At 45.9% G+C, this 23,883-nt stretch overlaps 1 protein-coding gene and 1 long non-coding RNA gene across 4 annotated transcripts in view; both read right to left on the bottom strand.

Moving 5' to 3' along the window:
• Positions 1-23,883, bottom strand: part of LOC140418049 (uncharacterized) — a 54,973-nt gene that overhangs the window by 6,901 nt on the left and 24,189 nt on the right. The window lies entirely within an intron of this gene.
• LOC140422349 (uncharacterized) lies at positions 11,381-22,887 on the bottom strand. Of its 3 annotated transcripts, XR_011947393.1 has the most exons (3): positions 22,743-22,887; positions 17,770-17,888; positions 11,381-11,993 (listed from the first exon to the last, which is right to left on the bottom strand). It is a non-coding gene; the product is annotated as an uncharacterized lncRNA (long non-coding RNA). The 3 variants fall into 3 exon arrangements; XR_011947392.1 differs by lacking the exon at positions 17,770-17,888; XR_011947394.1 differs by lacking the exons at positions 17,770-17,888; positions 22,743-22,887 and adding an exon at positions 20,492-21,844.

The raw sequence follows: 23,883 nt of genomic DNA, 5'->3' as shown, positions 1-23,883 counted from the left end.
GGCGGATGCCGTTCATCTTCGTGAACCTCGCAAACTCCTCACTCGTGAATGGAGAGCCGTGATCCGTGACCAGCACCTCGGGGAGGCCAGTCGTACCAAACGATAAACGCATCTTTTCAATTGTTGCGCAGGACGTTGTCCCCTGCATCTTATGCACCTCTAGCCATTTAGACTGGGCATCAATTAGTAGAAGGAACATGGATCCTTGAAAAGGGCCTGCGAAATCTGCATGCAAGTGTGCCCTAGGCCGCCCTGGCCATTCCCAGTGATGTAGGGGCGCGGCCGGCGGAAGCTTCTGATGCTCCTGGCAAATGGAGCAGTTTTGGGCCACCTTCTCAATGTCGGTGTCGAGGCCTGGCCACCAGACATAACTCCGGGCCAACATTTTCATTTTGGTCACGCCTGGATGCCCATTGTGCAAGTCTATTAGTATCAGCTCCTGGCCTTTTTCTGGGACAATCACACGCGTCCCCCACACGAGGATGCCGTCTTCCACGCTGAATTCTGACAGCTTGGAGGAAAATGCCCGCAACTCGCCTGGGAGCTGTCTATGCTGCCCACCATACAGGACTATGTGCCGAACCTTTGACAGGACTGGCTCCGTCTGGGTCCACTCACGGATCTGTGATGCCGTGACAGGCAAGGTGTCCATAAAATCTAGGGTTGCAACCGCCTCACCGGTCGTGGGGGTCGACTTGGGGCCGGTCGATAAAGGCAATCGGCTCAGTGTGTCGGCATTTGCTATCTGCGTACCTGGTTTGTGCTCCAGAGAATACTTGTATGCAGCAAGCAACAAAGCCCAGCGCTGGATCCGTGCAGAAGCAGCGGGCGGTATTGGCTTTTCCTCTCTGAAAAGTCCCAGCAGAGGCTTATGATCAGTCACGATAGTGAAATGGCGGCCATACACGTACTGGTGGAAGCGTTTCACCGCAAAAACCACTGCCAGGCCCTCCTTCTCGATCTGCGCGTACTTTTTCTCCGCTGCAGTCAATGTGCGGGAGGCGAAAGCTGTCGGTCGCTCGGCCCCGTTCTCCATCTTGTGGAACAGGACGGCCCCAATACCATACGGGGATGCATCACATGTGACGAACAAAGGCTTTCCAGGATCAAAGTGGGTTAGTAACCCAGACGACGACAATTGTTGCTTTACCCGCCGGAAAGCGGTTTCTTGCGGCTGACCCCAAACCCAGGTGTGATTTTTCTTTAGCAGAAGGTGCAAAGGGGCCAGCGTAGTTGCCAGATTGGGGAGGAACTTCCCGTAATAGTTTACGAGACCGAGAAAAGAACAAAGATGCGAAGTGTCAGTCGGGGCGGGGGCATGTTGAATTGCACGCACCTTCTCTGCGACGGGGTGCAAACCTTCGCGGTCCACCCGATAACCTAGGTAGACTACTTCCTTTGCCTGAAATACGCACTTTGTGCAACGTAAACGGACTCCAGCCTCCGAAAGGCGTCTAAGGACAGCCTCCAGATTTTCCAAATGTTCCTGCTCCGACGTCCCTGTAATCAAAACGTCATCTAGGTAGACAGCCACACGTGGTAAACCCCTCAAAATGCCCTCCATAACATGTTGAAAAATTGCGCAGGGAGAGGATACTCCAAAGGGCAACCGCGTATATTCATACAGGCCCCGGTGTGTATTAATTGTTACATATGGTCGGGAGGCAGGGTCCAGCTCCAACTGCAGGTAGGCGTGACTCATATCTAATTTTGTGAACGAGAGTCCACCTGCAAGTTTCGCGTAGAGATCCTCTATGCGAGGCATTGGATATCGGTCGAGTCGGGAAACCGTATTCACTGTAAGTTTATAGTCGCCACATAAGCGAACTGTGGCATCTGGCTTCATTACAGGTACAATTGGTGCTGCCCAGTCAGCAAAACGGACGGGCCTGATAATACCCAAACGAGTGAGCTCCCCTTCTACCTTCTCGAGCAAGGTGTAAGGCACTGGGCACGCCCGGAAATAGCGCGGCGTGGCTCCTGGTTCGACTTGGATACGGGCTACGGCCCCTTTTATTTTCCCCAAACCAGGCTGGAATACATCTGGGTATCGTCCTAGCACCTCAGTCAACCCTTCAGAAACTGTTTGGAGGATGTGCTGCCATTGCAACCGCAAATGGCGCAACCAGTCCCGACCCAACAGGCTGGGCCCATGGCCGCGCACCACGATAAGTGGGAAACGCCCCTCCTGGCGTCCATAAACAACAGGGGTCATTGTAGTTCCTGCAATGTCCAGTGGTTCCCCCGTGTATGTGGCCAACCTGGCCTGTGAGTTGGTTAATGTAAGGGTCTGTATACCCTGCTTGATGCGGTCGAATGTCCTCTGGGCGATCACGGAGACCGCTGCGCCAGTATCCAACTCCATCTCAAGCGGGTGGCCATTGACCCGTACTGTCACCTTAATGGGAGTCACACGGGGAGCTGCCACACAATGCAGCTGCAGGCAGTAGTCCTCCATCTCCACGTCCTCAGGAGTAGTCGCCGCAGGTTCATCCACATGGAAGGTACGGCCCCTGGGCTGGTCCCAGTTACAGCCCCTGGGCTGGTCCCAGTTTCGGTCGGAACGACGGCGCCTCTGGCGCCCCCAGGACCGCCGTCCGCGACGGGGTCGGCTCCTACAAGTCTGACACGGACATGGCTCCTCATCCATTGGCTCTGGAGAAGGCTTCCTTCGGGGAGGAATGTCCGACGGTCACTGGCGTCAGTCCGGACGTTGCCTCGCCCAAGGTACCGCAGGAGTGCGGGGGGACATTTTCGGACGGAAGTGGTTGCGCCCCAAGGCATGCACTTCCATTCCCTGTAGCTCCTGTACTCCTCGTTCTGCGCTCTCTCGGGACAATACTATTTGAATGGCCCGTTGAAAAGTCAATGTTGGCTCCGCTAACAACTTTCTCTGGGTGGCCGCATTGTTAATACCGCAAACCAAACGGTAGCGTAACATTTCTGACAAGGTCTCACCATAATCACAGTACTCCGCAATCCTGCGTAGCCTGGATAGAAAATCGGCAAGGGATTCTCCAGGGGTCCTCTCAGCGGTATTAAACTGGTAACGCTGGACTATCGTGGACGGGGTTGGGTTAAAATGTTGCCCCACTATATTCACAAGTTCATCAAACGTTTTGGTGTCCGGCGCAGCTGGGTACGTAAGGCTCCTAATCACCCCAAACGTATGCGGGCCACAGACGGTGAGCAATATGACCCCCTGGCGCTCGTTTTCGGTGATATTGTTTGCCCGGAAATAGTAACGCATCTGTTGTGTGTACTGGTTCCAGCTTTCCAGCGCAGCATCAAAAACATCCAAACGTCCGTACAGAGGCATGGTATAATAGAAAACAACTTCCAACCTGTATCCAACAAAAATCCAGGGAGGTGGCTTCAGCAGTGTAGACAGCTATTCACTTTAACCTTCGTTGCCAGTTTTGTGAGGGCCATGAAGAATCCAGCACGAGTTTTAAGGATACAAAGTAATAACATTTATTTACAATAACATATCCATAACAGTAGCAGTAACTTCCCTTGCTACATACTGCTTCCTGCTGGTTCCTGAACTGGCCAGCTTTATTTATACTAGGAGTTTACTAATGGTTTCTCCGCCCCCCTCATTGGGGAAGCTCATATTCCCACAGGATTGTGGGATAGTCATTAGTCCCCAGCCAATGGTAAGTAGGCAGGTTATAACAGGAAGGAATTCAGATATTCATGCACTCTGTAGAAACATCAGCGTATTCACATTGGGGAGAGGCCATTCACCTGCTCTCAGTGTGGGAAGGGATTCAGTGATTCATCCCACCTATTGACACACCAGCGAATTCACACTGGGAGAGGCCATTCTCCTGCTCTCAGTGTGGGAAGGGATTTACTCAATTATCCAACCTGCAAACACACCAGCGAGTTCACACTGGGGAGAGGCCAGTCACCTGCTCCCAGTGTGGGATGGGATTTATTGATTCATCCCATCTATTGAGACACCAGCGTATTCACACCAGGGTGTGGGCATTCTTCTGCCCTCAGTGTGGGAAGGGATTCAGTGATTCATCCACCCTGCAGTCACACCAGAGAGTTCACACTGGGGAGAGGCCGTTCAACTGCTCTCAGTGTGGGAAGGGATTCACTCAATTATCCAACCTGCAGACACACCAGCGAATTCACATTAGGTAAGGATCGTTCACATGCTCTCAATGTGGGAAGGAATTCCATGATTCATCGCATATGATGAGACACCAACAAGTTCATAATTAATTTCAGTGGTCCTATTTTGCTGTTATTGTTTCTGCTCTCAGTTACATCGAGGATGGCATTTTGTTCATTATTGACAGTTGGTCAATGGGGATGGGTGGAGGGTTTCTTTCTGCTGGTCTTGTTGGTCTCTTGACTTTGCCTCCAGTGGGCTGATGCTCTTTGAGCCTTGTTGCGAATACCTGGCTTCAAATTGCACAATGATCACTGAGTGAAAAGGTGTTTGGATTTTTGAAGATATTTAGTTGCCAATTTTCTTTTCAATCCCCAAAACATGCTATGTTGCCATGAGATGGATCCTCATGGTTACATGGTTCCTTTGTTCAATTTACGTGGGTGTTTCTCACAGAAAGAAACTGTCACGGTATGAAGGCAAAGTTACCTGTGATAGATTGGGAAACTGATGGGAGACAGGCAATAGCTAATCTTTAAGAAATAATTACATATTTACACGGGGATTAGTTAGCTCAGTTGGATGGATGGCATGCTTCTGACACAGAGCGACATGAACAGTGCGGCTTCAACTCCCGTACCAGCTGTGCTTATCCATGAAGGCCCAGCCTTCCCAACATTGCCCCTCAGGTGACGTGCGGTGACCCTCAGGTTGAATCACCACCAGTCAGCTCTCTCCTCTGTCAAAGGGGGAGCAGACTATGGACCTCTGGGACTTTGGCGACTTTCATTTCACATATATACGTAACTTATAGATTCATTTTAGGAACAAAAATCCAACAGGAAAAGTGATGCAACCGTGACTAACAAAGAAAAGTTAAAGATTCCAGTAGATCCATGGGAAGTGGCCAAAATAGTAGTAAGTCTGAGGATTGGGTACTTGATTTAGAATTCAGCAAAGGACCAAGAAACTTATAAAGTCCCAAAAGACATGCTGTTAGGTAATTTGGACATTCTGAACTCTCCCTCTGTGTACCCGAACAGGCGCCGGAATGTGGCGACTAGGGGATTTTCACGGTAACTTCATTGCAATGTAAGCCGACTTGTGACAATAACGATTATTATTATTATTAAAGAGAGAGAAAATAGGGTATGAGAGCAAACCTAAAAAGCGACTGGAAAAGCTCCTCTAGGAATGTGAAAAGGAAAAGATTAGCAAAGACCAATGTGGGTCCATTCCAGGCAGAGACAGGAGAGTTTATAATGGGAAATAAGGAAATGTCAGAGAAACTAACCAATTTGTGTCTGTCTTCACAGAGGAAGGTACAGAAATCATCCCCAAAACACTGGAGAACCAAGGGATGAGTGAGCACGAGGAACTGAAAGAGATTAGTATTAGTGAGAAAGTAGTATTGGAGAAATTAATGTGGTTGAAAGGTAATAAATCCCCAAAAGCTGATGCTCTACATCCAAGAGTGTTCAAAGAGGCGGTTGTAGAGATAGTGGATACATTGGTGATCATCTTTCACAATTCTATAAATTCTGGAATGGTTCCTGCAGATTGGAAGATGGTAAACTATTTGAGGAGGGAGAGAGAAAACGGGAAACCACAGACCCATTAGCCTGACATCAGTAGGAGGGAAAATGCTACAATCTATTATAAAGGATGTGATAACGTCCGAATTAGGAGCAGGAGTAGGCCACTAGACCCCTCGAACCTGCTCCACCATTCAATAAGTTCACAGCTGATCTGATTGTAACCTCAACTCCACATTCCCGCTGACCCCCCCCCCCCCGATAACCTTTCACCCCCTTGTTTATTCATCTATCCAACTCTGCCTTCAAAGTATTCAAAGATTGGGCAGCATGTGGCACAGTGGTTGGCACAGTTGCTTCACAGCTCCAGGGTCCCAGGTTCAATTCCCAGCTTGGGTCACTGTCTGTGCAGAGTCTGCATGTTCTCCCCGTGTCTGCGTGGGTTTCCTCCGGGTGCCCCGGTTTCCTCCCACAGTCCAAAGATGTGCAGGTTAGGTGGATTGGCCATGATAAATTGCCCTTAGTGTCCAAAAAGGTTAGGTGGGGTTGCTGGGTTACAGGGATAGGGTGGAGTCGGGTGCTCTTTCCTAAGGGCCGGTGCAAACTCAATGGGCCAAATGGCCTCCTTCTGCACTGTAAATTCTGTGTTTCTATGACTCTGTTTTCATTGCCCTTTGAGGAAGAGAGTTCCAAAGACTCCCAATCCTCTGAGAGAAAAAAGTTCTCCTCTGCCTTAAATGGACAAGTTATTACTTTTAAAGTGACTCCAATTTCTAGATTCTCCCACAAGAGGAAACATCCTTTCCACATCCACCCTGACAAGGCCCCTCAGGATCTTATATGGTTCAATCAAGTCACCGAAACTCCATCGGACACAAGTCCAGCCTGTCCAATCATTCCTCATAAGACCAGCCTCCAATTCCAGGTATGAGTCCAGTAAACCTTCTCTGAACTGCTTACAACACATTTACATCATTCCTTAAATGAGAGCAATACTGTACACAGTGCTCCAGATGTGGTCTCACCAATGTCCTGTATAACTGAAGCATAACCTCCCTACTTTTGTATTCAATTCCCCCACAATAAACAATAACATTCTATTAGCTTTCCTAATTACTTGCTGTACCTGTATACTTGCCTTTTGTGATTCATGCTCTTGGACACCCAGATCTCTCTGAATCTAAGAGCTCTGCAATTTCTCACCATTTAGATAATAAGCTTTTTTATTCTTCCTGCCAAAATGGACAATTTCACATTTCCCCACACTATACTCCATTTGGCAGATCTTTTCCCACTCACTTAACCTATCTATATCCCTTTGTAGTCTCCTTATGTCCTCTTCACAATTTACTTTCCTACCTACCTTTGGAACATTGGAAAATAGGAGCAGGAGTTGGCCATTCGAGCCCATCGAGCCTGCTCCAACATTCAATACGATCATGGCTGATCATTCACTTCAATGCCTTTTTCCCCACACTGCCCCCCATCTCCCTCTGTGTTATTGGTATTTCGAAATCTGTCAGTCTCTGCCTCAAACACACTCAATGACTGAGCTTCCACAGCCCTCTGGGGTAGAGAATTCCAAAGATTCACAACCACCTGAGTAAAGAAATTCTCTCCGAGATTGGTCCTAAGTGGCTTTCCCTTATTTTGAAATTGTGTCCCTTGGTTCCAGACTCTCCAACCAGGGGAAAAATCAGACCTGCACCCACCCTGTCTATTCCTTTATGGATTTTGTAAGTTTCAATGAAATCCTCTCTCATTCTTCAAAATTCTGGAGAAAAGAGGCCTAGCTTCCCCAACTCTCTTCGGAGGACGTTCCTACCATACCCAGAACAAGTCTGGTGAATCTTCGTTACAGTCCCTCTATGGCAATAATATCTTCCCTAAGGTAGGGGGAGTAAAACTGCACACAGTACTCCAGCTGTGGTCTAACCAACGTTCTATACTATTGAAGCCAGTCTTCACTACTCCTGTACTCAAATCCTCTTGTGATAAAGGCCAATATCCCATTAGCCTTCCGAATAACTTGCTGCACCTGCATGTTAGCCTTCAATGACTTATTGACAGGCCGCCCGGGTCCATCTATACCCAGGTCCCTTTACCACTATAACCACTCACGTTAACTACACAAGAGGCTCAGGTCGCAGAGGGAGACCATTTGGCCGATCGTGCTAATGCCAGATAGTCCAATTTTATTTTGAAAGTAAGAGTTGAATATGTTTCTTGCGCCCTTTTCAGGTAACGCACTCCTGATCACAACAACTTGCCTGTGTTTTAAAAACAAATTATTCAGGATATAGTGTGTTTGGATTTTCATTGAGAATTTCAGAAAGAATCAAAATATTGCTCAAAATTAAAGCTCAATCTTCATCAATCATTTTGATGAGGGGACGAAGTTTGAGGAAAATCTAAAGAGAAAAATCATTTTCTATAGTATCACAGCGCCTCCAAAAGATTTAGATTTTACATTTAGATATATTGTTACTTGTACTGAGGTACAGTGAAAAGTATTGTTCTGCATACAGTCCAGGCAGATTGTTCCATACATGAAAAACAGAGGACATACAATAAATACACAATGTAAATACACAGACATTGGGTGAAGCTTAATGAGTGTAGTGCTAAGTGTAGTCATTGTTGTAATGTACAAAACTGTAGGTAAGACTGGGAAATCCATTTAATTTTATACTTTTGCACCATATTTATGGCTTTAAGTAACAAGGTCAAGGAAGCCATTTTAAACTCTAACATCTAGCGTCTTGCACCGATTATGCAACATTTCTTTGTTCATCACGTATGGATTTTATGTTGGAAGCCAGTCACAAATCAGTTGATTAGAATTCGTGAAACAATGTAATCGATAAAATTGTAATGGCTGAATTGTTCTTTTATAAATTAAGATTGTACAACCCAAATGTTTCTAAACTGCAGAGCTAGCATAAATTGTTTATACAAAGAAAGTATTTTGATGAGCAGCGGGCTACCATGTTATACCCAAGTCTGGCTCAAGAATAAGCGTATTATTCCACCTGATCAAAATTAGTAAAAAAGAAAGATATTGCTTTCCACAACCTGTCTTTTTAAACCAGTGTGTCTTATATTAACCAAATGTATGAATTAGATTACTGTATTAATGAGCTACCAGCAGTAGCAGTAATACCTAGTGAGGCTAATCAAATTGCAGCTAAGGAATCCATCATGAATCAGTAGTTATAGTGAAAAGACTAAAAGTCTTTTTACATTTGCTGTAAAAATGTACAATATTAAATACAAAATGGAGATAAATGTACTGGCAAGAGAGACCTTCAAGCTCAGATTAGCCTCAACATTTGAAACTGTATGATTAAGGGATTGTATAGAATCAGATAAAGGGATAGTATGAAACAGTTCGATTGTATTCCTGTCTAAGATAATGAGAGTAGGCAGTATAAGTAATTGGGGATCCAATTCAATTAATCTAGTAACCAAATTGAGCAATTATCATGTTACAACAGGCCCAACTCTGACGTGAGGTAATGGTCACTTGGGGATAAAAGTAGAGGTTCCGAAGGTCTTCCTTGCAGGCCAAGTACTGAAGATTCCCGAGGCCGAGTTCCAAGGAAATTACTGTCAAAGAAGGAGCCAGACTCCCGAGGCGGAATTCCACAAGAATTACTGTCACAGAAGGAGCCAGAGAGGGTTACACTTCTACAGACTGATCACCCGCATAAAGTTGTAAAAGTCAATGTCTTAAAGTTGTTTAGTAAACCTTTTTCATTTAATAAACTTTTAAAATTTACTATCCAGAGGATTCTGAATTTGCCTTAATTGGTTGAAGTCTTATCCGAACCAAAGTGAATTTATTAAGTGGTAATTTGTGGGTAGCTGAAATCAATTAAGTTCCAGATAACAAGATCAGATAACATTAATCTTCAATTTAAAAACTTGCATTTCTATAGCACCTTTCACAACCACAGGATGTCCCAAAGTGCTTTACAGCCAATGAAGTACTTTTCAAGTGTAGTCACTGTTGTAATGGAGGAAACGCAGCAGCCAATTTACACACAGCAAGATCCCACACACAGCAATGTGATAATGAGCAGATGATCTGTTTTTAGTGATGTTGACTGAGGGATAAATATTGACCTGGACACCGGGGATAACTCCCCTGTTCTTCTTCAAAATAGTGGCTGTGGGAACTTTTACATCCACCTGAGAGGGGCAGACAGGGCCTCAGTTTAACATCTTATTTGAAAGAAGGCTGTTCTGACAGTGCAGCACTCCCTCAGTGCTGGGACGAGGAATGTTGGAACTGGTTTTTGTCCACAGGACCCTAACTGGGATTTAACCTTCTGATCCAGAGGTGAGAGAGTTGCCCACTGAGCCAAGGCAGACACTAGTTAGAAAGGAAAAGTTATACTTTAACCTTTGCCTCAATCTAATAATTAAATAACATCGATTTAACTGCCAAATGTTGAAGTGTTGATTTCGAGCCACAAGTTTTTCCCACTTGCTCCTCTGCACCTTTCTGTCTCTCTACTGCTCATATCAAATGACAGCCAGGCGACGGAGCTGAGGGCTGAAATTAGCTGAGAATAATGGGGCCTGCATCCCAGTTGGTAAACTTCCATGGGTGTTGCACTAATAGAGTGGCATACATCATAGAATTTACAGTGTAGAAGGAGGCCATTCGGCCCATCGAGTCTGCACCGGCTCTTGGAACGAGCACCCTACCCAAGGTCCACACTAAGGGCAATTTTGGACACTAAGAGCAATTTATCATGGCCAATCCACCTAACCTGCACATTTTTGGACTGTGGGAGGAAACCGGAGCACCCGGAGGAAACCCACGCACACACAGGGAGGATGGGCAGACTCCGCACAGACAGTGACCCAAGCCAGGAATCGAACTTGGGACCCTGGAGCTGTGAAGCAATTGTGCTATCCACAATGCTACCGTGCTGGAGGACTGAATGGGAAATGGACCTCCAACCAATTGTTACATCGGTCACTGTTCCGATCCCAGACCAGACCCCAACAGTGGCTGGGATACAGGACCCCAATATTTCAGTTTATTTGTAAGGCTGCGGAAAGAATGATTCGTTCCAGGAGTGATTGCATGAAGAAATAGGGTTTGGTTATGTTTAAAAGAAAACTTTATTGTGGCTACAATATTAAACGTTTTAACTTCACACCCAAAAACAACAGCTTACAATTACCCATTTAACCACTACTACTCAATCCCCCATTAAACAACAGGAAAAGAAAGATACAGCTCTCAATCTGTCTTACTGTGGGAGAATTGTGGACCCAGAATTCAACTCCTCTCTCCAAACCTTTCTCCAAAAACTGATCTTTAAAGATTTTTAAAATGTCTTTCTGACTTCCTTGGTTGCACCCAGCAATGACCTCGTCTCCCTAAGCTGGAAAACAAATGATCTCTGACAGCTGCAAAGTACATTCATTCCACAAATACTTTCCCAGTCAGACCACCGTCCATTAGTCCAGACTGAAAAAACACATTCCTTTGTCAATTTCACCTTCTGGCTACTAAAAACACCCAGGCCCTGCCAAACAGGATCCTTCGTTAAAATAAAAACAGGACCTCTGCAGTGAATCACACTCTAACCCCACGCTTTTAACCCTGAAATTGCCCAATACATTTATGATCCAATTTTCCTAAAATCTTCCAATCGTCACAGCTTCCCCTTTAAAAAAATGAACCAGCAACGTCCGCAGATGGCTTTATTTTTCTAAAAACTTTTTAACTTAAAACATTTCTTCTGATTACATGCAACTTATAATCTATAATAACATTTTACATTTTTCAACAGGCTAACATACACGTGAGTATAGTCCATTTTAGTCTTCTCACATGTCACAGTCATTAGCATAAATTTAACCACTACTTCGAGCGAGAGAGATTTCAAAGATCAGGGTGGCCTCCCAAGATTACACAAGAAAAGCTTCATCAACAATTCAGTGATAAATGCACAGAATGGTGGCACAGTGGTCAGCACTGCTGCCTCACGGCGCCGAGGTCCCAGGTTCGATCCTGGCCCTGGGTTACTGTCCGTGTGGAGTTTGCACATTCTCCCCGTGTCTGCGTGGGTCTCACCCCCACAACCCAAAGATGTGCAAGATAGGTGGATTGGCCATGCTAAATTGCCCCTTAATTAGAAAAAATAATTGGATACTCTAAATTTAAAAAAAAACACAATTCAGTGATATGTAGTTGCCTGGCTCTGACAGCAGAATTCTTCTCTTGATGGTCAGACAGGTTGCTATCGATGCTGCAGCATTCATCATCTGTTCTTCACATTTATCAGCTGCTTTGTATTCTGTGTCTGTTGAGGATAGCCAAAGATAATGGGTAAGTGCTGGTGCATTTGGACAGTGCAAAACAACAGTCAGTGCATGCAAACGTTTGCTGAACATTCTGGCTACATTTGTACAAGCTCTTCAGCCTCCACCACAGACGAGGCTCTCTATAAAACTGTGAGACAGCTCCAGTCCTGACCAGATACTAGTATAATCACCTCTTGTGTCATTACCGGTGTGGCATGGTAGCACAGTGGTTAGCACTGTTGCATCACAGCACCAGGGACCCAGGTTTGATTCCCAGCTTGGGTCACTGTCTGCGGAACTGCACATTCTCCCCATTGAACCAACTTGCTTGAACTAAAATTATCCACTTCATCCACCACCTGCTCTTGTTTTTACCAACCATCTGATCAAACATGTTTTCTGACAACTGAACCTCAGCCTCCCTATTGGCACTCCTCAAATTCTCTTCCTCCTGTCTTAACCAGTGGTTTTGTGATCTGATTACCACACAATTAGGAAACACTCCTGGATCTATTTCTTGCAACATCTCAGTTCCACTTTCCACTGGCTTTTCAACCATAGTAGGTTGCACTCCCACCTGTGATCCAGGTATATTATTATCTAGGATAAATCTTATCCTAAAAAGGTAATTTTTCTTTTACTCCTACTACCACTTCACCACTTTTCACTGAACTCTCTCGCCATACCTTACATAGTGGCACACTACTGCTCTCACCACTAAATAATAATAATAATCGTTTATTGTCACAAGTAGGCTTCAATTAAGTTACTGTGAAAAGCCCCTAGTTGCCACATTCCGACACCTGTTCGGGGAGGCCGGTACAGGAATTCAACGCGTGCTGCTGGCATTGTTCTGCATTACACGCCAGCTATTTAGCCCACTGTGCTAAACCAACCCCATATTCCACAAATGACCACATTTTCTGCCAAAACTCCTCCCAAACCATTTCTCACCATTAAAGATTGACTTGCTCAAATATATTCAGAACTACCTGGAAATCAATGACACAGGTGAGGTTTCGGCGGTGGTGCCTGGGAGGCAATGAAGGCGGTGGTTAGAGGGGAGCTGATCTCGATACGGGCCCACAGAGAGAAAGCCGACAGAGCAAGAGACGGACGGACTGATAAAGGAGATACTGCAGGTTGACAGGAGGTATGTGGAAAACTCAGAGGCAGGGCTTCTAAGGGAGCAACAGAGGCTACAGGCGAAGTTCGGCTTGTTAACTACAGGGAAGGTGATGGAGCAGCTGAGGAATGTGAGGGGGCGATATATGTACATGGTGAGAAGGCCAGCAGAATGCTTGCACAGCAGCTTAGAAAGAGGGAGGCAGCCAGGAAGAGAGGGAAAGTAAAGGATGGGGACGGAAACGTGGTCGGAGACTCAGCAGGGGTGAATAAGGCGTTCAAGGAGTTTTACAGCAGGTTGTATGGGTCGGAACCCCCAGCTGGGCCGGAGGGAATGAGGCACTTTTTAGGGGGGGCTGAAGTTCCCGAAGGTGGACGGGGGGTTTGGAGAAGGGCTGAGGACCTCGATTGGGTTGGACGAAATAGCAGAGGGACTGAAGGCCATGCAGTCGGGTAAAGCCCCGGGGCCAGACGGGTACCCAGTGGAGTTCTGTAAAAGGTTCTCTGGGCTATTGGGGTGGCTGTTGATGGGGACATACAATGAGGCAAGGGAACCTGGGGTGCTTCCCCCGACGATGTCACAGGCCACTATCTCATTGATCCTGAAGCGGGACAAGGACTCAGGGCTATGCGGAACCTATAGGTCATCCCTACTAAATGTGGACGCCAAACTGCTGGCCAAAATCTTGTCCTCTCTGATTGAAGACTGCGTTCCGGCCGTGATTGCGGAGGACCAGACGGGATTTGTTAAGGGTAGGCAGTTGGCGGCCAACATAAGAAGGTTGTTAAATGTGATTATGATGCCCCCAGAAGGTAGGGACGTGAAGGTAGTGGTCGCAATGGATGCAGAGAAGGCATTTGATTGGGTGGAATGGGAATATCTGCAGGAGGTACTGGGGTGGTTTGGATTAGGGCAGGACTTTATTGACTGGGTCAGGCAGTTGTATCAGGTTGCGAGCTACGGACGGACAGGTCAACATCGGACTATGTCAGGCTGCATCGGGGACGGGACAGGGATGCCCACTCCTGTTCACGTTGGCCATAGAGCTGCTGGCAATTGCACTGAGAGCCTCAAGGGGATGGTCCGGGGGGGGAGTGGAACACAGAGTCTCTCTATATGCAGACGACCTGCTCCTATATGTTTCGGACCCACTAGAGGGGATGGAAGAAATTATGAGGATTCTGGGGCAATTTGGCCTGTTTTCGGGTTATAAACTGAATATGGGGAAAAGTGGGATGTTTGTGATCCAGGCAAAGGTCAGGAGAGGTGATTGGGGGAGCTGCTGTTTAGGGTGGTAGGGGGAAGCTTTCGATACCTAGGCATTCAGGTGGTGCGGGAATGGGAACGGCTACACAAGTTAAATTTGGCCCGATTAGTAGACCAAATGAAGGGCGATTTCCGAAGGTGGGACGCGCTTCCGTTGTCACTAGCTGGGAGGGTGCAGATAGTGAAAATGACGATCCTCCCGAGATTCCTGTTTGTGTTTCAGTGTCTCCCCATCTTTATTCCATGGTCCTTCTATAAACGGGTCAATAAGGTGATCACTGGCTTTGTATGGGTGAGTAAAACCCTGCGAGTAAAAAAGGGGATGCTTGAGCAGAGCCGGGGGAAGGGCGGGCCGGCGCTGCTGAACTTTAGTAATTATTATTGGGCGGTGAATATAGCCATGATCAGGAAGTGGGTGGTGGGGGGAGGGTCGATATGGGAGCGTGTGGAGGCGGCATCATGCAACGGCACCAGTTTGGGGGCATTGATAACGGCGCCTCTGCCATTCCCGCCGGCACAGTACTCCACTAGCCCGTGGTGGTGGCAGCCCTGATGATCTGGGGCAATTGAGGAGGAATGTGGGAGTGGAGGGAGCATCGGTGTGGTCTCCAATCTGTAATAATCACTGGTTTGCCCCGGGAAGGTTAGATGGAGGGTTCCGGAGTTGGCAGAGTGCAGGGATTGAGAGGATGGGAGATATGTTTATGGAGGGGAGCTTTTCTAGCCTGAGAAAGCTGGAGGAGAAATTTGGATTGGGTTAGGGGAAATGAGTTTAGGTACCTCCAGGTACGGGACTTCGTACGCAGGCAGGTCTCAACCTTCCCGTTCCTACCACCAAGGGGGATACAGGACAGGGTAGTTTCCAGAATGTGTATGGGAGAAGGGAGGGTTTCGGACATTAATAGGGAACTTATGGGGTCAGAGGAGACGCAGACTGAGGAGCTGAAACACAAATGGGAAGAGGAGTTAGGAGGAGAGATAGAGGATGGTCTCTGGGCGGACGGGTTGAGTAGAGTCAACGCGTCCACAACATGTGCCAGGCTCAGCCTGCTACAATTTAAGGTCATTCACCGGGCCCACATGACAGTGGCCCGTATGAACAGGTTCTTTGGGGTAAAAGATAAGTGCGCAAGGTGTGCAGGAGGGTCAGCGAACCATGTCCATATGTTCTGGGCATGCCCGATGCTTAGGGGATTCTGGCAGGGGTTTGCGGATGTCATGTCCAAGGTGTTAAAAACAAGGGTGGCACCGAGTCCAGAGGTGGCGATTTTTGGAATGTCGGAAGACCCGGGAATCCAGGAGGAGAAAGAGGCAAACGTTCTAGCCTTTGCTTCCCTGGTAGCCCAGAGATGGATACTATTAGCCTGGAGGGACCCAAAGCCCCCGAAGACGGAGACCTGGCTAACTGACATGGCTAGCTTTCTCTGTTTGGAAAAAATCAAGTTCGCCTTGAGAGGGTCAGTGTTAGGGTTCGCCCGGAGGTGGCAGCCGTTCGTCGACTTCTTTGGGGAAAATTAACCATCAGCAGAAGGCGGGGGGGGGGGGGGGGCGGGGGGGGGGGGGGTGAGGGGGGATTCGGGGTTCGCTTAGTTTAGAGTAGGGGGTTAGTAAAGGTGGTCCCTGTAAGGGTGAAAGACGGCTTTTGCACTATGTTTATATTTACATGGACATTGTTTATTTTGTTGTCGTTGTAATACCATAAATGCCTCAATAAAATGTTTATTAAAAAAAAGATTGACTTGCTCCTGTATCCCTCAAGATCTGAATCTCCTTACCTACTCCACCTTGTACACACGAGTAAACCTCACCCTCACAAATATCCTTAAAAAGTTATGTTACCTGCTTATCCACCAACCTCTCAATAGGCTCTACACTCTGTTGCACTTTTCCACTGGGACAATGTTTTTTCCTCCCACTTTAATAAAACCCACTGGCTTATCCTGTTTGATTGAGTCTGTTTTCCCACTACTTTTCTTAAGCCACAAACTGTGACTTTACATGTCCAACATGTGCCAAACCCATAACAATCTTAAGGGATACAGGGGCTACGCAAACTCTCTTACTGGAGAAGGATTTGTTTCTTCTTTCAGAGACTCAATGAAAGCTGAGGAATTAGTGAATGGGAAAAGTGGAGATTGTATTCCAGTCCCATTGTATAAAGTACAATTGGAGTGTGATCTCGTGTCAGGTCCAGTAGTTGTTGGGCTGGCTGAGAAATTCCCAGTGGACGGAATAGATTTACTTTTGGGGAATGATTTGGCAGGAGTGACGGTTGTAGATTCAACCATGATAACAGAGGGTGTGAGAGAATTACTGCAGTTATCACATGAAATACCAACAGTAGGGCATGTGGGAATTAAGAAAACTCATTGGGCATTAAATTACTCAAAGAAAAATGTTGAAAGATGTTAATCACAGATCAAACAGTGAACCAGATTCTCAGAATTCTAAGACTGAAGGTGACCATAGGAAAGAGGAGTTTGAATTTAATAGTAGTGACAGTGATGAAGAGACAGACGAGAGTACCAAATTCAATTTTGCTTCTGATTATGGAGTGATGATGAACAGCTATTACCAAATAGACCTGTCACTAACTGATCTTGTGCCAATGACAAGTAATTCTCCCAGAGCTCAGAATGAAGGCAGAAAATTGGAGGAAGAAAGTGAATTGGACTTTTCTAAAAGTGATTTGTTAAAGTCCCTTGTAGTAAATCCATTGCTATCCCCTTCAGGGGAAATATTTCCCACAGCATGCCTCCTTTGAAGCAACGTATACTTGATAGCACAGCATCAGTTCGTCAGGACGAGGACTGAGAAGTGGCACTAAGCTGGTTCACCCACATCCTTTTAAAGATCCACAGTGCCTCTTAAAGGGAGCAAATGGCAAAGGAGATGAAATAATCAGTCATCAATATCTTTTAAAACTAAGAGGAAGGTGAATGGAGACCTATGTCGTGATTCTGTCACCACATCTGGTAACAAAAACCAGAAAATGCATGGGTCCAACAATGTGTTATCCTCTGATTCTGAAGGTCTGTATTGCTAAATCGGGATAAGAGTTGTGATTACGAAAACTCCAAAGAGGAGGTAGAAGCTGTAAAACAAAGAATGGTTCTTATTTCTGAAAGTAACCATGTGCAAGAAAAGAGAGCATGTAAAGCTGGAGGGGTTGGAGAGTGTTTATGGATTTAAAATGAACCAAATATTTCCCTCAGCATTGACAATAGTGATTTTTGTTTGACTGTAGCAAATCTTTGAAATATGGATAAACATTTATTGGACAATCAGAAAAGACTGATTACATTACACGTGCTTTCAGAACACAGCTCCTTCATCAGGTGATGAAGGAGCTGTGCTCCGAAAGCTAATGATTCGAAACAAACCTGTTTGAGTTTAACCTAGTGTTGTAAGACTTCTTACTGAGCCCACTCCAGTCGAATGTTGGCATCTCCACATCTTTACATTGCACGACACCCAGAAAGGGGCAGATATAACAAAGATGCTGAAAGGGTATGAATAGAATTGAATGGAAGCACCAAGCGGCACTCGGTTAACAAATCATGAAGTAAACATCAGAAATTCTGAACTAATAAAGCAAAATCCTCCTCAGTTAGAAACTGAAATAAAAAGCACGTTCGATATGTAGCGGAAACAATTAAAAATGCAATGATCCACAGAACGCCAAGTAGAGTTTGACAGATTGACATCCATGTTGGTGGGCGAACCATTGCTGGCCATCCCAGACATTTCCAGACCATTTAAAATGGCCACAAATGCCAGTGACCTGGGAGTAGGGGCAGTGCTACTACAGGACAACAATGAAGGAATAAAGAGGCTAGGGAGGTATTTTTAGAAACAAATTCAGTCTGTGCCAAAGAAAGTATTCCATCATTGAGCCTTGGCCTTGCGACTAGCCCTTTAGCACTTCGTAGTACATGTCCAACATGACAATCAGCAAAGCATTGTTACACAGACCATAATCTATTTGCATTTGTAGAGAAGTTTAAAACCTGGAACGCAAGATTATTCCATTGGAGTTTATTATTACAACAGTTCAATGTTACAATTGTACATATTCCTGGAAAGGATAATGTGATTGCAGATGCTTTGTCATGGGTTTAAGGGCTGACTAGTTACCAATATAAAGACTGGGTAGGTAACTTGTATAATGGGGATGGATTGAACGTTTGTGATTTATGTCTTGCATATCTCATAATGAAACGTCCATTTGATTGATTTGGCCGGTTGCCAATGAATTGGCCCAAAGATCTGTGATCTGTCCAGTAACAGGTGGTGATTGGATATTATTCCACTAGAACGCTTTTCCGAGTCCCAAGATATCAGTTTGGTATCAGTTTTGACTCTGGCAGCACGCTGATACATCTAACTCTCTCCAAAAAGGTCCAGCTAACTCTCCCCAGAAGGCCATTGTGAGGGCTGGCTCTCTCTCCAGAGAGCCTGGTGGGTGCTGTACTTCTGAGACTACAGGGACCGAAAGACAAACTACAAACTGAAAGCAAAGTTTGACGTGAGCTAAGGTGTCTCTCCAGAAAAGGTTTGACTCCTGCATTTTTAATGTAGAGAGTACCTGAATGAATGAATCTCCAAAGAAGATCTTTACAGACTGCAAACCAAAGACTTTAATCTGCAAGCTTGTTGTGAAGAAAGACTCTTTCCTCCAATTTTGAATTTTTTTGCCCCTTTCCACCCCTTTGCGGTTGTCTGTCTTGTGTGTGTGTGTATGAGAGAGAGAGGGTGGGGCAGGTTGATGTGGGTATTAGGTATTAACTTGTAGTTAACCAGTTGCATTTACTGCATATTTCATGGTAGTTCTCGTTATAAATAAAAAGTAATAATGTTTACATTTTCTAAGTAATCTGCTGTAACCTCCTTAATAATGGATTCTCGCACTTTCCCTGTCACACATGTTAGGCTAACTGGCCTATAGTTTCCTGCTTTCTGCCTCCCTCCTTTCTGGAATAGAGGTGTTACATTCTCTATTTTCCAATCCACTGGGACCTTTCCAGAATCTAAGGAATTTTGTGGGATTATAACCAATACATCTACTCTCTTTGCCACCACTTTTTTTAAAGCCCAAGAATGCAGGTCACCCAGTCCTGGGGACTTGTCAGCCTTTAGGTTCAATAGTTTTCCTGGCATCTTTTCTCTGGTGATTGTTCTGTGTTCCTCCCTCCCTATTACCTCTCGATTTTCAATTATCTTTGTGAATTGTTCTCGGTCTGGTACCGTGACGATAGACACAAAATACCTGTTTCAAGCCTCCATCATTTCTTTGTTTTCCATGATCAATTTCCCAGGCTCACTCTCCAGAGGACCAACCTGGATTTAGTCACTCTTTTCCTCTTCAAATACTTGCAGAAACCTTTACTATCTACTTTTGTAGTCCGAGAATGTTTACCCTCATACTCAAATTTCTGCCTGTTTCTTATCTTTTACTCATTCTTTGCTGATTCTAAAATCTGCCCAACTTTTGAATGAACACTAACCTTTGTAGATTTTGATGGTGTTTCTTTCAATTTAATACATTCCTTGACTTCCTTATTTAACCATGGATGATGCATTCTTCTCAAACAGCCTTTCTTTCTCTCTGGCATAAATGTTTGCTGAGAGTTATTCAAAGTCACCCACTTCCATACTGATGTCCCAATTTTCAACCTAGCTTCCCAAGTTCGCTTTCGCCAGCTCTCCCTTCATACCCTTCAGAGTTCTCTTTATTTAGTTTTTAACTTAGGCCAGCACTTTTTAAAAAGATTTAGAGTACCCCATTCTTTTTTTTCCAATTAAAAGGCAATTTAACGTGGCCAATCCACCTACACTGCACACCTTTGGGTTGTGGGGGTGAGACCCACACAGACATGGGGAGAATGTGTAAACTCCACATGGACAGTGATCCGGGGCCGGGATCAAACTCAGGTCCTCAGCGCCATGAGGCAGCTATGCTAACCACTGCTCCACTGTGCCGCCCTTAGACCAGCACTTCTCACCTTCAAACTGAAAGTGGAATTTTATTATATTATGATCAATGTGACTTAGAGGCTCCATCACGATGAGATTATTGACCAATCCTGTCTTGTTGCACATTACCAGATCGAGGATAGTCTGCTCCCTGGTTGGCTCTAAAATGTATGGCTCCAAGAAATTGTTCCAAAAAGACTCTGAACCCATTTTTTAGGATATTTTTGCGAATCTGATTCTCCCAATTGACATTAAAATTATCGGGGACCTTGATGATTGTTCCTCCGTTGGTGTGTGTCCTTGTGTCTCTTCAGGTTCAATGCTCAGTTGAAGTTTCATCCACATACAGAACACCAGGAAAGGTTTCTCCTCAATGTGAATGTTGTGATAATATTTCAGGCTTTGCACAGTCAGTGCAGTGGAACTCTCACTTGGATGAGTCCTTGTGCCTTTCCAGTGAAAGTAATATTTAAATTATTTGAAAGCTGACAGATCATAATTTCTCCTTCTAGATTCAATGGTTCATGATATTCAGATCCTGATGAATTAAGTGAATCTGTCAGATGACAACGAGGTGCCTGGCTTGCAATTTCTGTCTTCAAATCCACCCATCTGATGAATGAGTTTGCAAATGTCATCACTGTCAGTACAGGATAGAAATTAAGAAATAATCCTCCCACCAGAATTACTCCTGCTGCTTATCCACAATTCTCCTCCCCTGAAGGTGCTGACTCTCGGGTTCAGTTTCACATTCACTTATTGCCCTCCCCAATATGTCACACATGTATCTAAATCTTTACACCTAGAGTTAACAAACTGTTTTGCTAAGGGGAGCTCGCAATCAAATCCAGTGACTACCCACGTGTACGTTGTATCAGTGTGGGGTCACTGCCCTCCCACCGCTACTTGTCACCCAGGAGTTTGGAGACTGGGCTTTGGATGAGTAATGACGGCCGCATCTCCCACAATCCCCAGCGTTGGTGAAACCGCTCTTTCCACCGCGCCCGCGACCCAGGCCTATGCATGTTCAAGAGAGGGAAGCTGCGCATGTGGTGCAGAGTCGAGCCCACCCCCCTGAACGTCCTGTTACGATATTAACCAATAGCAAAAGTTGGTGGACCGGAAGGACTCTGATCCTCCAGCTAATCAGAAGGCGGACTTTGAGTGAATGAAGATTGAGCTCCCCACAGACTGAAACCTCCTCCTGTCCCCAACATCTGTGAGTAAAACACTTTATTTTCTCCCCCTTTCCATTTCTTTTCTCATTCTCACCTTCAATTGGCGACTCGGAGCAACTGAAGGGAAAGAAAGTGAATCCAGGGAGGGTGCAGATTCTGGAAAGGTTGACCCAGCTCTCTCTCTCTCTTAAAGACATTTGCTCCCTCAGCTTGACACATTTATTTAGGGCAGCACGGTAGCATTGTGGATAACACAATTGCTTCACAGCTCCAGGGTCCCAGGTTCGATTCCGGCTTGGGTCACTGTCTGTGCGGAGTCTGCACATCCTCCCCGTGTGTGCGTGGGTTTCCTCCGGGTGCTCCGGTTTCCTCCCACAGTCCAAAGATGTGCAGGTTAGGTGGATTGGCCATGATAAATTGCCCTTAGTGTCCAAAATTGACCTTAGGGTTACTGGGTTATAGGGATAGGGTGGAGGTGTTGACCTTGGGTAGGGTGCTCTTTCCAAGAGCCGGTGCAGACTCGATGGGCCGAATGGCCTCCTTCTGCACTGTAAATTCTATGCTTACGACACTTGGATTCCATTCAGTAGCCCAATCCATGCCGACTTTGTAGAGAAATCCAATCAGTCACATTCCCCCCTCGATATCCCCGTTACTCTGCAAGTTTATTTCCTCACACTTTTATTTTGAAATGATGATCGTCTGTGCTTCCTCCACCCTCATAGGCAGCGAGTTGCAGATCTCTCACATCTCACTGTTGAAATAACTATCTCCCTCACAGCCCCATCAGTCTCCAGTCCTGTAATCAAGTCCTGTATATTACACACATTTTTAGTGTGGTATTATTGAGTATTTACTGAAAAGCGGAGCGAGAATGGAGTGAGAATGTGTGCGATGGAGATTCACAGCTTTTGAGGAACAAGAGAGGAAAGAATGTTCCATAGCAACTAGAATTGTCTGTTCTGAATTTCTATCCTGCACTGACAGTGATGTCTTTTGTCAATTGTTTTTACAGAATATTAGAAGAGGACGAATTCCAGTCAGATATCTCAGACTTCACAACGCGATCTGACAGTCACTCGATTCTTTGGGGCTGAATATTATCAGACTTTGAATCCAGAAGAAGAAAAGTTTGTCTCATCTGTTGGCTTCAAAGGATTTTCAGCAACTTTGCAATCTGAAAAGTACCAAGACACACATACCTGAGTGAGAGTGTCCCAGTGCAGATATTGAATGAGCTTTAACCAGCTACACAGCCCAAAGAAACATCGCTCCATTCAGAGAGGGGAAAATCCATACACGTGTTTGCTGTGAAGACAAGGTTTCAACTGATCATCGGACCTGGAGAGAGACACACACTGCATGCAGCAACCATGGAAATGTGGGGACTGTGGCAAGAGATTCAAATACCCGTCACAACTGGAGGCTCATCGCCGCTGTCAGACTGCGCAGAGACCATTCATCTGCCCAGAGTGTGGAAGCAGTTTTAGTCATTTATCCACCTTGCAATCCCACCAGCGAATTCACACTGGGGAGAGGCCGTTCACTTGCCTTGAGTGTGGGCAGGAATTTACTCAGTCATCCAACCTATTGAGACATCAGCGAATTCATACTGGGGAGAGACCATTCACTTGCTCGGGATGTGGGAAGGGATTCAGTGATTCATCTAAACTGCTGCAACACAAGCGAGTTCACACTGGGGACAGGCCGTTCACCTGTTCCGTGTGTGGTAAGGGATTCGGTGCTTTACCGACTCTACTGACACACCAGCGAGTACACACTGGGGAGAGGCCTTTCACCTGTTCTGAGTGTGAGAAGGCTTTCACTCATTCATGCAGCCTGCAGGAACACAGGCGAGTTCACACTGGGGAGAGTCTGTTCTCCTGTTCTGAGTGTGGGAAAGGATTCACTCGGTCTGCACACGTGCGGAGACACCAGTGTGTTCACACCGGGGAGAGACCATCCATCTGCTCTGAGTGTGGAAAGGGATTCACTCAGTTACCGCATCTGCAGAACATCAGCGTGTTCAGGGAGGTGGGATGGAAGTTTTCGGAAATGGGAAGAGAAGGGGATTAAGACGCTAAAAGATTTGTTTCTTAGAGGTCGGTTTGCAGGATTGAGGGAGCTGGAAGCTAAGTATGGGCTGGAGCAGGGAGAAATGTTTAGATACATGCAGGTTCGAGATTTTGCCAGGAAGGAGATACAGAGCTTCCCGGAGGAACCGGCCTCCACATTGCTGGAGGAGGTGCTGACGATCAGGGTACTGGAGAAGGGGGTAGTGTCAGCAGTGTACGGAGGTATTTTGGAAGAGGATAAGGCACCACTGGAAGGGATCAAAGCAAA

This window comes from Scyliorhinus torazame, chromosome 5 (genome assembly GCF_047496885.1).
Source record: "Scyliorhinus torazame isolate Kashiwa2021f chromosome 5, sScyTor2.1, whole genome shotgun sequence".
Taxonomy (NCBI): Eukaryota; Metazoa; Chordata; class Chondrichthyes; order Carcharhiniformes; family Scyliorhinidae; genus Scyliorhinus; species Scyliorhinus torazame.
The sequence above is the reverse complement of the archived record's forward strand: the minus strand, read 5'-3'. Positions and strand labels throughout refer to the sequence as shown.